At 37.5% G+C, this 14601-nt stretch overlaps 1 protein-coding gene and 1 long non-coding RNA gene across 4 annotated transcripts in view; one reads left to right on the forward strand and one right to left on the reverse strand.

Moving 5' to 3' along the window:
* The window catches only part of RBM27 (RNA binding motif protein 27), a 65734-nt gene extending 56484 nt beyond the window's left edge, over window positions 1-9250 (forward strand). The window contains exon 22 of the mRNA XM_072630664.1: window positions 5284-9250. The gene's annotated coding sequence lies outside the window, so the exon portion shown is untranslated. The remainder of the gene's footprint in view (window positions 1-5283) is intronic.
* The window catches only part of LOC140518478 (uncharacterized), a 168920-nt gene continuing 163393 nt past the window's right edge, over window positions 9075-14601 (reverse strand). For 2 of the 3 annotated variants that reach the window (XR_011971938.1, XR_011971936.1), the window contains one exon: window positions 9081-9165. This is a non-coding gene — a long non-coding RNA (uncharacterized lncRNA). Of the gene's footprint in view, window positions 9166-14601 lie in introns of all 3 variants that reach the window. The other variant, XR_011971937.1, reaches the window with a different exon arrangement.

Genomic DNA, 14601 nt, shown 5'->3' on the forward strand with positions numbered 1-14601 from the left:
TCAAATCTCACCTCAGACACTTGACACTCACTAGCTGTGGGACCTTGGGCAAGTCGCTTAACCCCAATTGACTCATCCTGAGTCATCTTCAGTCATCCTGATGAATATCTGGTGACTAGATTCAGTTGACTGTGGAGAAGAAGTGAGGCTGGTGACCTGCACAGCCCTCCCTCACTCAAAACAAATCCAAGTGCAAGTCATGTCATTATTTCTCTGATGACATGGTCTTCGACAACGAAGGACAAACAGACACATGTCACTCTTATTATCTTGCTGCCTTTACTTCTACTCACCTGTTGTTGAATAAGACTAAAAAAAAAATCACAAAACCATGTTGACTGAATCCACAACAAATTTGTTACACAACCTCAACTGGACTTTCATTGCAGAAAACTAATCCTTTTACACCTCCCTAATTGACTCGCTATCCCACTGACCACACTGGCTTTTCCAAACTTTTTATCCCTCCTCAAGCCTTCCATAGGTCCCGATACCCTCTCAGCTGAAAATTTTACCTTATGTTTCCCTGAAAAAATGAGGCCTTTCACCAGGAGCTTCCTCTCCCTCCTTAGCTCATATCTTCCAGATCCCTTCTCCCACTATTTGCTCCTTCACTCCTGTCTCACCTGATAATGTGACCCTTCACCTTGCCCAGACAAACCCTCTACATACACAAGTGATTCAGTTTTATCCCATCTTCCCTGATAGATTGCTCCTGCTATCATCCACATTCTCACTTATCTTCAATCTCTTTCTGACCATTGCCTGCCTCCCTACTACCTACAAATACACCCATCTCTCCACCATTCTCAAAAAAGCCCTCTCTTGATCCATCTATACTTGCTAGCTGTTGTCCGGTGTTTCTTCTCCTTTTTCTGGCTAAGGAGTAAGAGAACACGGGGTCAAGGTTGGCACCAAGGTTGTGAGTGTGGGGACCTGAGAGGAAGGTTAGTGCCCTCAATAACAATAGAGAAATGAGAAAGAAGGAAGGATTCGGGGGGAATGGTAATGAGTTCTGTTTGGATCATGTTTAGTTTAAGATGTTTACAGGATATTGGGGTGAAGAACATCTTTGAGGTGGCTATCATTTCAAATAGATGGCATTTGATCCTCTTCTCCTTGATATTTTCTTCTTTCTAGGTTTTCATGACAGTACTCTGCCCTGGTTCTCCAGCCTATCTGACTACTCCTTAGTTTGCTTTGCTGGATCTTCATTCAGGTCATGACCTATAACCATGGATGTCCCACTCTATCCTGGGCCCTCTTTTTTTCTCCCTCTGTACTGATCTTGTCAACCCCCATGGATTCAGTTATTGTCTCTGTGCTGATTATCAGATCTACTCATCCAGACCTAACCTCTCTGCTGACCCTCAGACATGCCTCTCTAGCTGTGTATTGTATATCTCAGACTGGATATCCTGTAAACCTCTTAAACTCAACATAACCTAAACGGAACTCATTATCTCTCCCCTCAGACCATTCCCTCTTCCCAATAATTATTGACAGTACCACCAGACCCTCAGGCTCACAATCTAGGTGTCTTGTTCACCTCCTCATTCTCCCTTACCCCTTAAATCTGGTCAGTCATCAAAGCATGTCAATTTTAGCTTCAAAATATTTCTCTCATATAGTCCCTTCTTTTCTGACACTGCCAATATGCTGGTGTAGGTTTTCATTACCTTCCTCCCAGGCTATTGCAATAATAGTCTGCCTGGTTGAAGTGTCTCCCTACTGTAGTAGTTCACTGTGCTGTGAGAGTGATCATCGTAAAGTGCTGGTCTCACTATGTCACCCTCAGCTCTCCACCACCATCACTCAGTAAACTCCAGCGACAGTCGCTACCATCTAAAGGAGAAGATATAAAAATTCTCTGGCGTCAAAGCCCTCAATAACTTGGCCATCCCCAACTTTCTTACACTTCTCTCTCCTCCCTTCCCGTGCCCCCCCCCCCCCCCCACTCTACTCCTTTCTGTTCCTCAAAAAAATACTACTTCCCAGCTCTGTTCATTTTCAGTGACCGACCCACATCCCTGGAATGTTCTTCTCTGCCTTCTGGCTTCCTTCCAAAGCTCAGCTAAAATTCCCACCTTCTACTGAGACCCTCTTATGGTCCTCCTTTATTTTAGCCCTTTCCTGTATTGATTATTTCCAGTTTATCTTGCATATAGCTGGCTATTAGGTTGTGAGCTCCATGAGGCAGGGGCTGTCTCTTGCCCTTCTTTGTCTATCCCAGCACTTAGTACAATGCCTGGAATATAGTAGGGCATTGATAAGTGTTTGTTGGTTGGCTGAATGACCCTCAAGGAATTTAAATTCTTTTGAAGAAAATAACTTAAAAAGCATTTATTAGGGACGTGCTACGTGCTAGGGATGAAGAGGCAGTACTGTACAACAGATCATTGATGTAAACTCAGCTAGAAATAGGGGCCGCCAAACCATACACAAGGATCCCTGCAGGCCGCATACTGACTTAGAAAACCACATGTTAACATTATCAGTGTTGTGTATTTATTTATTTTGTTAAGTACTGCCCAACTACATTTTAACCTGATTCAGGCCACATTTGAGCATATTGGGCTGCATGTTTGACACTTCTGTAGTAGATGGAGATCTGACCTTGGAGTCAAGAAAAACCAAGAATCGTTCCTCTGACATATCTCAGCTTGGGCCCTAGCATGTCACTTAACCCCTCAATGCCACAGAAAATTTTCTAAGACCATCAGTTGAAGATAATGGGCCATTCTCAGTTGTCAAAGGGCATTTCTAATTAAGAATTCCCTCTACCAGGGCTGTCGTAGCTGCACCCCCACATGTTAGGCAGGTGCAGTACCAGGTGCTACAAGTACACAGACAAAAGCCCTCAGAGAGCTTACATTCTTGTTGGGGAAGAGAACTTATCTCTTATATAGGAATATACAGAGTATGTATAAGATCATTTTGGGTGAGGCATTAGCAGCTGGGGTTTGGGCTGGGCTGGGACAGGAAAGACTTCATGTAGGAAGAATCTTCTCAATCTGGGATTGAATCTGGGAAGGAAATTGGGAATTTCAAGATGTGGAAGAGTGACTATATGCTAGGGATGAGTACATATTATACAAATTAACTAAAAGGTAATCTGCAGAGTGGTGGGCAGAGTGGAGGCACACAGAAAGGCCTTGGTAGCAGGTAGTTCTTGAGCTGACTCTTGAAAGGCAGATGATGCAGAGAACAATAATAGGTGGGCCAATTGAGTGTGTAAAAGGGGCATAATGTGAAATCAGCCTGGAAAGATGAGTTGGAACCCACTTTTGAAGTGTCTTAAGTACCAGACAGAACTGCTTTTTATCCTAGGAACAATAGAGCCTCTGGAAGTTTAGAAGGAGAATAGAATGGTCAGACTTCTGTTCTAGGAGTATTGTTTTGACAGTTGTATGGAGGTTGAATTGGACAGGGAAGAGACTTGAGGAGGGGATCCCAATGAGTAGTTCAGGTGACAAGTGATGAGGTCCTGAACAAGAGTGGTAGCCCTGTAACTGAAGAAAACATATAATAGATATATTATGGAGTAGGAATTGACAGGACTTGGCAACTGATAGGGTTAGGGGAAGTGGGGAGTAAACAAGAGTGAAGGATAAAAAAGCTTCAGAATTCATTTCATTTTAAATGTGTTGAATTTAAGAAGCCTATAGGACATCCAGGTACATATGTCCATCAGGCAGTTATGATAAAGGATTATGGTTAAGAGAGACGAGGGAGTCATCTACGGATGATATATATAGGTAAGTATAAGCTTGAAAGTTTAAAATCTTGTTGAAGAATTAAAGCAGTTTTCAGTGAGGATATGTGCATATGTAACTTTAAAAAGTCATCTTGGGAATTTTTTTCTTAACTTGTTTCAGATAACATTGCTTAATCTTTGTTTTTGTACTCCCTGGGTTGCTAAGACTGTAAAGGCCAACCTTTACACATGGTAAATGAGAACACTGATTCTGTGGATAAAATTAAACTTAGACATGATCTTAAAAACCCATTTTAACCAGTTATTTGAACTTCCTCTTTGCTTTTAAGTAATAAAATTTATGGCTTTTAATTTCCCTCTTCCCCTCAGCCTACTGGTGGAAATGGTGGGAAACAACATAATTGCTACAGATTTGGAGATGGGAGATAAAAGGAAGAAAAACCAGTAGCTAGAATAATCCACAACCAAAACAATCAGCTTCTAAAATATTGATAATTAACTGTTTTCTACTGCTGTGTTCTCTTATTAATTATAAAGTACTGTTTTAAAATGTTTTGCAAAAAAAAGGAAACCTTCATTTGGAGAGATGCCTGACATACATAGAAGATTTCTTACTAAAATCAGTGCTACAATCTTTGTGTCATCCTTGATTTCTCACTCCACATTTCTAGTCTGGTGACAAATCTTGGTTCTACCTTCACAACATCTGTTCCATATGTCCCCTTCTCTTCAGTCACTAGCAGCTGCCCAAGTTCAGACACTCATCACTGTTGGATATTGCCTGGATTGTTCTAATAGCTTTCTCATTGGTCCTTCTACTTCAGGTGTCTCTTCACTCCAATCCATCCTCCAACTCATTTGCCAAAGTAATTTTCCTAAAGGATAGTCCTGACCATGTTACCTTCTTACTCACTATACTCTGACTCCCTTTTATGTCTGGACTCTGACATTTGAAGTCTTAATAACTTGACCCTTCCTTACTTTTTTAGTCTCCTAATGTGTTGCTCCTCCATGCACTCTACAATCCAGCTTCACTGTATTGTCTTAATTAGTATTCCTCAAATATAATACTCCATCTTGCTTCTCTGAGCTGTCCCCATGCCTGGAGTACTTTTCCTCCTCACCTCTGTCTTTTATTTTCCCTAACTTTTTTTAAGACTCAGATCGAATCTCACCTCCTGCAAAAGGCCTTCCTAGTTGCCTCAGCTGATGGCACTTTCCCTCTCAAATTCTCTTCAGTCTGCCCTGTTTTTATACTGTATGTAATGAGTTATTTACATCTTGTCTTCCTCATTAGAATGTTAGCTCCTTGAGGCCATGGATTGTTTTCGCCTTTCTTTTCTTCTTCTTCGTCTAGCAATACTGCCTTTTACTAGTTAAAGCTTAATAAATGGTTGACTGAAAGAATTTAAAGACTGCTGGTTCCTAACTGGACTTGTCTTTAACCAAGGTATCTAAACTATATCCTAACCTGAGATGTATTGACTTTTAAAAATATAGTGACTTTTGTCTGTAGTTAGCATTCTCTTGTACCTTTACAGTGACTGTACCTTCTCTTTCTCTAGGAGACTGAAGCTTCAGATTTGTTTTTGCATGATGATGATGATGAAGATGAAGATGAATATGAATCTCGTTCTTGGCGAAGATGAAATCTGATGGGAGCTGTATAGTTTTAGGAATTTTGTTTAGAAGAACAACTTTTTAAAATTATTTAAAGACGTCATTGAGCCAAAAATTTTTATTTTTTTTCTTTTCAACATAGGTTTAAAGACAGCAAGTTTGCTATTTAAACACATCTCATAACTGTATGTGATATTAAAGCAGCCAAAGGCCTAGTGACTTTTACGCAATTCTGAAGATCCACAAAAGTCGTATGGGTATTCTCTAGAGCCTTATTTTCCATACCACCTATTTTTGATGGTGTGGGATTATGATATAGATGACAGGGTGTTTAGAAATTTTATTTTGTAATATAATCTGCTGATAAAATTTCATTAAATGTCAAAGTAGCCTGGAATCTTGTAACTCTCAGATATTATGGATGGGGTCGTCACACTATGGGAGATATTTTTGACTAAACCTTGTTTTAAGATTCATCTTGAAAGAAAAATACAATTTGTTTTAATTTTTTAATATGGAGGAGCCTGGCTTGTATTCAGTCTGAATTTTTTTCAGAGTTTTTATATGAACATAAATTGTACGATACATATAATATAATCTTCCACAATACTATTTCAGTGTAAATTACATCAAATCCTGTATGTTCTCTAAAATGTTATGTGACATTGCTAGATCCATTGATGTTTCCATTCTGTCATTTTTCAGTCCTCATCTGAACTCTCCCAGGTTCTGACACTGTTCACTTTGCTTTTATTACTTTATCAGTATTGGTTCAATTCCTGCTTTTTAAAAATTCTCCAAGTCTGAGACAGTTGTGCCCATTGCTCTTCTCTTTTTTTTCTTCCTCTCCTCCCTCCGCTGGCCTCCCTGCACCTGAATTAATAGGCCAAATGTGCACAGTATTGAGAGAAGCTCATCGTCTGGCTCATGAAAGGCTGATCCCTCCTTAATAAAAAGGTTTTGAACTAAACCAACACTTGGAACATTTAAAGGAATGTTTTGATGAACATGGCAAAGGTTTTCAGTGTTTGTTGGAAGGCTATTTAAAATTGCAGTTTAGTTTTAGATAACCTGAAAGGTTTAATGTATCTCAAAATTACCTTTTCCTGAATTTAAACCATGATGGAGAAGTTGGGGTGGTGGGTGGGGTTCACAATAAAAAATTATATAAACAGAAGGTAGTAAGTTGGCTTTGAATAGAAAATGATGCATTTTCAATAATTTTGTGGCTTTCATTGTCCATGAACATACATGCATCATTTAATAGGCAGTTTTCTTCACTGTGTGCATTTTTACTGTACACTTATGTAGAGTAGATTCTATCTGTTAAGTAAAATATATATGTAAATTTAATGTCCTTGTGTTCTGAATGTTATATGGAACAGTAGAGGAGCGACACTACACTGTACCAACCCCTGGAGAAATTAACCGTGATTAATATAAATGGAATATGTCACTCAAGAATATGCACACCTACATTTATCTATGGTTCTCATTCATTTATGTGATGTGAACATTTGAAACTTCTTGTTGACTTTAGAAGGTTCTTGGTGTTCACTTTTATCAGGGATTATGTTTTCCTGTGGCAAATACTATTCCTCAGAGCAAAAACAGTCAAGTAAGGAACTTAAAACCAACAGGATTCTAGATTTCCTTAGCTATAAGAAGTGAAATCCCATATTTGTATCATCTGTGTCTCCTTTACATCCCATTTTCCTGCAGTGGCATAATGAAACCAGGATCCCTTTTAAGTTTTTGTAACTTTATCTTCCTAATGAGGTCTTCTCTTTCTAGGTTATTATTGTATTTCTACTAACTTCAAGGCTAACATGATCTTATGAAAGAATGAAAATACTAGAATGGGGTACTTAGAATAAGCAATCTTGCTCCTCTCCCATCACCTCTAATGACATTTTCTTAATGTCTGTGGCTCAGTCAGTATATATTTTGAAAGATCATTATTGTGAATGTTTTGAGTCCTGACAGTTTAAAAATGATAGAGGGAACAAAGGATTTATATATTTTTTGTATAAAGTTTTTCTTAAACTGTATAATTTTGTAAATAATTTGGTTTTTTGTGTACTAAAACTACCAGCGTATAGATTTCAATAAGAATTGTTGTATTTTTGTATTTGGAAACTGAAGATTACAGTAAATTAATGGAGCTGTAAGAAAAATTTCGGTAGACTGGCACAGTTCAATAGAATGGGATTCCTTTTCATATGATTTTTTTTTAACCTCTAAACTGACACCTTGCAATCTCAGTTCAGAGAGTGAGCAAATGAGGGATGTGTTTGGATTTTTACTTACTGGGTGACAAAAGAAAAAGGAGAGAGTGAAAGTGAAGAACAGATAGAAGCTTTCTTTAGTCAGATGTGAAACCCTTGTGTAAACCTTTTCAGCACACCCTACTATTTCTAGAATACTCACGCATCCTAAATATAATTTCTAGGGATTTTAGCAAAGATTTGAGCCTCTAAAATGAATTCAAATACAGGCTGTTTATATTATTAGAAAATTGAAGTGATGATTTAGCATAAAGTAGCTTAAACATTTTCCTATATAAGATTTTTTTTTAAATCCTAGAGGTTTTTTTTTTTTTTGGTAAAAGTGGGTAACTCCTGTGACTAATTTTTCTCTTGTTGGTAGCTTCATTTTATGAAATAACATACAGCCTTTGTAGTATATTCTACTGTTCTTCATAATGCGCATGACATCTTTATAAGCAGCTGATCACTAAAAGAAAATGACACCAACCTACTTGCTCAGCTTAGTTTACTAATGGGTTGCTTCCCATGCTCAAGATTCAACCCAGGGATGTACAGAGTTTCCCTCAATTTCTTCATGTTACAATTTTAAGACAAAAATTTTCAACAGCTAAAGTAAATTGGAAAACATTGTCCTGTTAAGATGAAATAGGAAAGGACAGCGACAGGTCATTAGTTCAAAAAGAAGAAAAAAATCATGTGAAAAGGAATCGTGGTTCCTCTTGATGTATAGGATGCCTGTATTATAGTTTTTTTCAAAATTGTGACCTTGTGTAATAGCATAATAGGAGATATTGTTGGATTTCTAACTGTTTATACATTTAAATTCCTATATGTAATGTTTGTTTTACTGATTACAACCTGAATTTCTAAGAAGCATGTTGACTTTTGCAATAAAGATAAAATATGGAATGGTTCAAAATTGGAAGAAAAAAAGACTAAAAAAAAAAAGTTGGTAATTTAAAAGAATTTGGAAGATTTAAGAACCATTCCAAAAATTACAATGAATCACAAAAAGAGCTGTAACTCTGGCTTCTTCTGGAAAGAGAGAGAGAGAATGTGAGTGTGTTTGTGTGCCCGTGTATATGTGCACATGTGAGTGCGTTTGTGAATGTGTTTATATGAAACTGTGCTACGGATGTGTGAGGGCTGTACTCTGGAGCTAGTGGCAGACGTTGAATTTAAGAGCTTGTCTTCACTTCTTTCAAGTGCACTTATAAGTGATCTTTAAAAGAAAATATGCATCATTAAGTGTTCACTTTTCTTCACTTATAGATAGCTCAAATATATAGCATAATAATACATCCATCAGCTACATTTATGAAGCAAAAACTACAAAAGTACCTTGGTTGCTGTCCACTGTGCCTCTCACAAGTAGGGATTCCTCAGACTGTGTTAAAAAGTATTACCTAAAAGATGTGATTTCATTTCATTTTTCATGTTGATAAGTGACACTTTACCTCACCGTTTGGGAGCTGGGGAGCAGTATGGTTGTCATGATTTGAGTTGTTTTCTCAGTTTTAAAAATGTGTATTTTTCAAATTCCTGTGACTGATGTACCTTTAGAAAAGAAGGAAATAGAGAAAAGGTTTTACTCTACAAATAATTAAATCAGGTGGAAAAAGAATAAAGAAAATAAGCAATACTTCAAAGCATAAGTACTTTTCATTTTCTTTTTTTTTTTTTAATTTAAAATGCCATCTTTATGAAATCTGGAAATCCTGACTTGATAAAAGACCCATACTGTTCAGGAATGAAATTAACTTCCATGTAACGTGATTCCTGGATATGCCTTCTGATCTAAATCTATTAAATGATGCATTTTATAGTAAACAGGTGATGTGTTAAAGTCCTGGATTTTAAGAATGAAAGAATTATGGTGTCCTTAATTCCTAAACCAACATTTCCTTTTGTGTTACTAATAAAATAGTAGCAGATCAGACTGACTTATTTTATATTGTCCTTAGTGACATGAAATAAACTGCCTTATTATCCCATTTTGCAGTAACTCCAAAGTATCTAATAAATGCTTAGTGACTGACATTTGACTACTAAAGAAAAAGAAAAGCAAATTTGTTTTATTGCTGTTGTTTACCTTCCTACAGGATCATCTCCCATTTGGCTTCTTACCCAGTACAGCTATCAACCTTAGGTTAACTAATCCATTCCAGCCTTCTGAGTAAGGCTATCTGATACAGGTGAGACTCAGGGCAAGATGATTCTTGAGAATTAGTGAACCGTTTGGAGTTAGAGTCTGCTCTTTTCTTAATCTAAGCAAATTCAGAAGAAGTTGTATGTGTTCCTTCTCCCCCATTTACCGAGATTCTGTTCTTTCCATCTTTAAAAGTGAATCAAGAAAGAGCCTTAATTCATGTTCTCTCCTGTTCAGGCATTTTTTTAGTTGTGTCTCTTTGCGACCCCATTTGGGGTTTTCTTGGCAAAGGTACCGGGTTGGCTTGCCGTTTCCTTTTCCAGCTCATTTTTACAGATGAAGAAACTAAGGCAAACATGGTGAAGTGACTTATCTGGGGTCACACAACTATTAAGTTTTAGGCTAGATTTGAATTTGGGAAGCTGAGTCTTCCTAACTTCAGGGCCAGCACTCTATCCCCTATACCACCTTGCAGTCCTAATCGTCTTTAAAAGTGGATCAAGAAAGTTTGGCTAAAGAAATCACAGCCATGTAGTGATATAATATTTTTCAGTTATAGTTGGTTTTGGATGAAAAATAAACATTTTTCATTTCACCAATGTTTTTATTACCAATTCTTAAATCATATGAATTACTGCTATCTTTTTATTCCCTTATTTCTTAATAGTATATGAGCTAATAAGTTAGCACAAATCTGGTCAGAATTACGCTTTTCTCAAATTTTGTATTATAACTTCTAGTATGGAGAAGTCATCGAGTTTTTTTGCCACTTTTTTTGTTGGCCAAAGTAAGTTTTAGCCCCCTCTACTTGGTGGAAATTATCTAGGTGAATTTATATCTATAAGGTGTCCTGAAATGCTCAGGATCAAGTGATTTGTAAATTAAAGGGGAAGGTTTGAGAAATTGGAGTAGATGTGTTTGACATTTTAAAAAAACTTTTAAAAATGTCTTAAATCCATTCTTGAATTACTTTGTGTTTCCGGGTTAACTTTGCTCCAAAGGAATCATTGCGATTGTCTTAAGTGATTTCATGTGGATTTTTTTGAAAGATAATACAAAGCGATTAGTTGAAGTCTACCGTTCTGACCCCTTCACCTACTCACTATGAACATCGTTCTTGATGAGTCATCCTTCTGATCATTTTTGGTTTTTGTCTCTGTAAATATACAAACTTCCCGTAACAAAAAAAGAAAAGAAGAGAAAACCCCAATTAGAATTTAAACACTGGAAAAAAAAGACTTTTTTTCGAGAGGATTTTTAATCATAAAAATCAGTGGGCCATGACTGTCAGTATCTGGAGCCTGTAGAGGGCTCTAGAAGGCAGGCTGTTATCCTTAGGTGTCATTGCAGGCAGTCAGTTGTGAATATTGTTTAAGTGCAGAGTATAAAACCTGAGGATATCTGTATTTTCCTTAGACATACGACCTAGAGTCAATACTTGAATCTAAAAACCACATGACAAAAATGGCTTAAATGTCAATACTTTAACTGCTTCCCTTGCTCTTTTTCAGTGTCTTGGATGGGGAAAGTATTTTACACTTCATGGTGAAAACCATAAAATTACCAATGATTCTATAGTTATAAATTGGACTTTTTCACTGCTGGACTTTAAAAAATACTTTAGTTGTTTAAAAGTAACTACTACTCGTGGAGTTCAAGGCACACTGTAGACATTATTAGGTATGAAAGAGGCAATGTTGGTTAATAGAACATTAGCTTCAAAGTCATAGGGCCAGCATTTGATTTTTGTGACCTTGCCTAAGTTGCTGTCTGTGAATGTTAGTTGCCTTATCTGTAAAATGCTTATACTCGTAACTACCTCACATGATGGTTGTAAAGATCAAATGAGAATAACTATAAATTGCTTGTTACCATAAAGCCCGATATAAGTATGAACTCTTATAAGAAATAAAGCAGTCCTTGCAACAACTCCGTCAAGCCAGTAGAGTGATACTGGATAATGTAGTTTAACTTTTTCTTTTATCTGCATTGGAGGAGGAGGTAGCCCACGTGGATGAGATCACAGTTCCATTGAAGTATTGAAGAATAACTTCATTACATTGAATGAATCATTTTAAGTTTTTTTTTTTCTGACATGTGAGAGTGTTAGACTGTGATATATCTTAGCCATTTGGATATTTGAAAATAGATTTTATTTCTGAAATTAAATGCCAGTTGTATTAAGGACAGTTTGATCTTTGTGCATACTGTACAGCTGTACAGTTGTTGCCAACTGTAATGACATCAAATAGAATGACTTCTCCAGCAAGTTGTCCCAGTATTCTCCCCACTCTATCTTCATCAGTTCGTTCCTTCCTTGTTGCCTAAAACACACCTACCTCTTTACCATCTTTTTAAAAATCCTGATTTTATCCTACCATCCCTGCTAGCTTTCCTCCTATATTTCTCCTCCCATTTGTGGACAAACTCTTTAAGAAAGCATTCTGCACTCAATGTCTCCACTTCGTCTCTTCTCACTTTTCTAAATCCTCTACAGTTTGACTAGACCTCATCATCAAACGGAAACTACCCTCTCCAAAGTTACCAATAACCTTTTAATTGCTAGATCTCTTCTTGATCCTCATTCTTTTTTTACCTTTCTGCTACATTTAACACTGTTAATCACCTGCTCCTCCTTTATACTTGTCTGTTTGGGTTTTCATAGCATATCTGCCTCTTAGTTCTTCTTCTATCCAACCATTCCTTTTCAGTCTACTTTGCTACTGCTTATGTCACACTCAGTATCCCTGAGTGGCCTCTAACCTTTTGTCCTGGGCCCTTTTTTTCTGTATACTATCTCATTTTGTAAACTCAAGAGCCATGGATTCGAATGTCTGTGTATAGATGATGCTAAGATTTATACATCAGCCCTGGCTTTGTTCCTGAGTTACAGCCTTACATTACCAGCTGCCTCTTGGACATCATAAGCATCTCAAATTCAACATGTACAAAACAATTCATCTTCAACCTCAATTCATCCCAAACCCTTGCCTCTTCTCAGCTTACCTATTGCTGTAAAAGTTACCACCAACCTTATAGTCACCTGGGCTCCCAGTCCTGGTGACATCCTCAACTCCTCACCCCTGATATCCAGTTGGTTGCCAAATTTCTCCATTTCTTACTTCACCTCATCTCTCCTATGCATCCACTTTTCTGCATCCACAGTGCTACAGATCCAATTCAGGCCCTTATCACATCTCACCTACACTATTATAATAACTTTTGAATTGTGAAGTTTTTTTGCCTTAATTCTTTCCTCACTCCAATCCATCCTCCACTCAGCTGCCAAAGTAATTTCTAGATGTGACCATGTCACCTTCCTACCCCTTGGCTCTCATACAGTAAAATCTAGGAGCTCTGTATTTCCTTCAAGATAAAACATAAACTTCCACTTGGCACTTAAGGCTCTTCATAACCTGGTCCTTTTTTCCCTTCCATACATTCTATGATCCATCTATCTTCCATCTCCATGCCTTTTTACTGGCTTTCCCCCATGCTTAGAATGTTCTGACCCTTCACCTCTGCTTCACCTTAAGCTTCAGCTCAAGGACCCCCTTTCTGCAAGGAGGCCTTTCCTGGTCCCCTCCTCCTCCAGCTGCTAGTGCCATTGATGTTTGCTCTGGCATTGCTGTGTGTGTGTGTGTGTGTGTGTGTGTGTGTGTGTATAGCAGGTAGCTAGTTATTTATATGTTGTTTCCCCCAGTAGGACTATTTTTGCCTTCCATTGTATCCCCAGCACATTGCATAGTACCTGGCACAGAGACTGATTCATCCTTAGTCTGGGGGCCTTTTAGGCTGAATAAGTGAGGGAATTATCAATCTGCTGTGTGAATATACCCTCATCCCCTCCAAACATTTGTGCAACTCTAAAGTAATGAGTCCCAGTAGGGTACCCCACTTTGGCCTCGACTGTTTCTCCTACCTGAGATTGCTGCTACCATGCTGCCATGGTCTTCTATTTGGTACTTCATTTCCAGTCTTTCCCTGCCTTCCTAGGTATCAGTTACCAAATGAACAAACTCCTTATGGTAATATGTGAATGGGAAAAGGCTCTCCCTCTGGTTCCCTGGCCGTAACTGTGTATTATAACGAGATTTTGGAATCAAATTATGATTTGGTTGTATAAACTTGTTTGCATTAGCAATTTTAAGAAAAATATGTCAGCATGTATAGAGCTAATGTAAGATTTCTAGCATCGAAATTTAATTAAGAGGAAGTGTATAGATTAGAGTACTGGGCTTGGTGTCAATCAGTGTGGTATTTATTAAATGTATACTATGGAATAGTCATTGTACTAAGCATTACAGGTACCAAAAAAGACAAAAACAACAAAAACCCCAGACAAAAATACAAAAACAGTGCCTGCCCCTTAAGAAGACCTAGGTTTTAATTCACACTAGCTGTGTGAGTTTGGGGAATTCTCTTATCCTCCCTAAGCCTCAGTTTCCTCGTCTTTAAAAAGGGGGAAATGGCACCTACTTCAAGTCTCAAAAAGATCAAATGAATTAATGTAGATAATGTGCTATGAAACCTTAAAGTTCTTTAAATAAATGTTGGCTCCCATTGCTGTATGTGTGCATACACACACACACCCCTATTAATTTATTGTAACTTTTCAAAAACTTATATTCTAAGAATATTTTTACAAGTGATTCTTCTCCCTGAAAAAGTCACCAGCCCTTGTACTATTTCCAGGCTGTGTGTAATTTGTAGATTTTAGTTGACTATGTGTTATTCCATACACATATTTAGCTAATTGTATCCTGGCACCAACTACCTCACAGGAATGTTTCAAAAATTAACCGTTCTCTGAACTAATTTGAACCAGATCAGTAGAAGAGAAG

The sequence above is a fragment of the Notamacropus eugenii genome, chromosome 1 (genome assembly GCF_028372415.1).
Source record: "Notamacropus eugenii isolate mMacEug1 chromosome 1, mMacEug1.pri_v2, whole genome shotgun sequence".
In the NCBI taxonomy this organism is placed as follows: Eukaryota; Metazoa; Chordata; class Mammalia; order Diprotodontia; family Macropodidae; genus Notamacropus; species Notamacropus eugenii.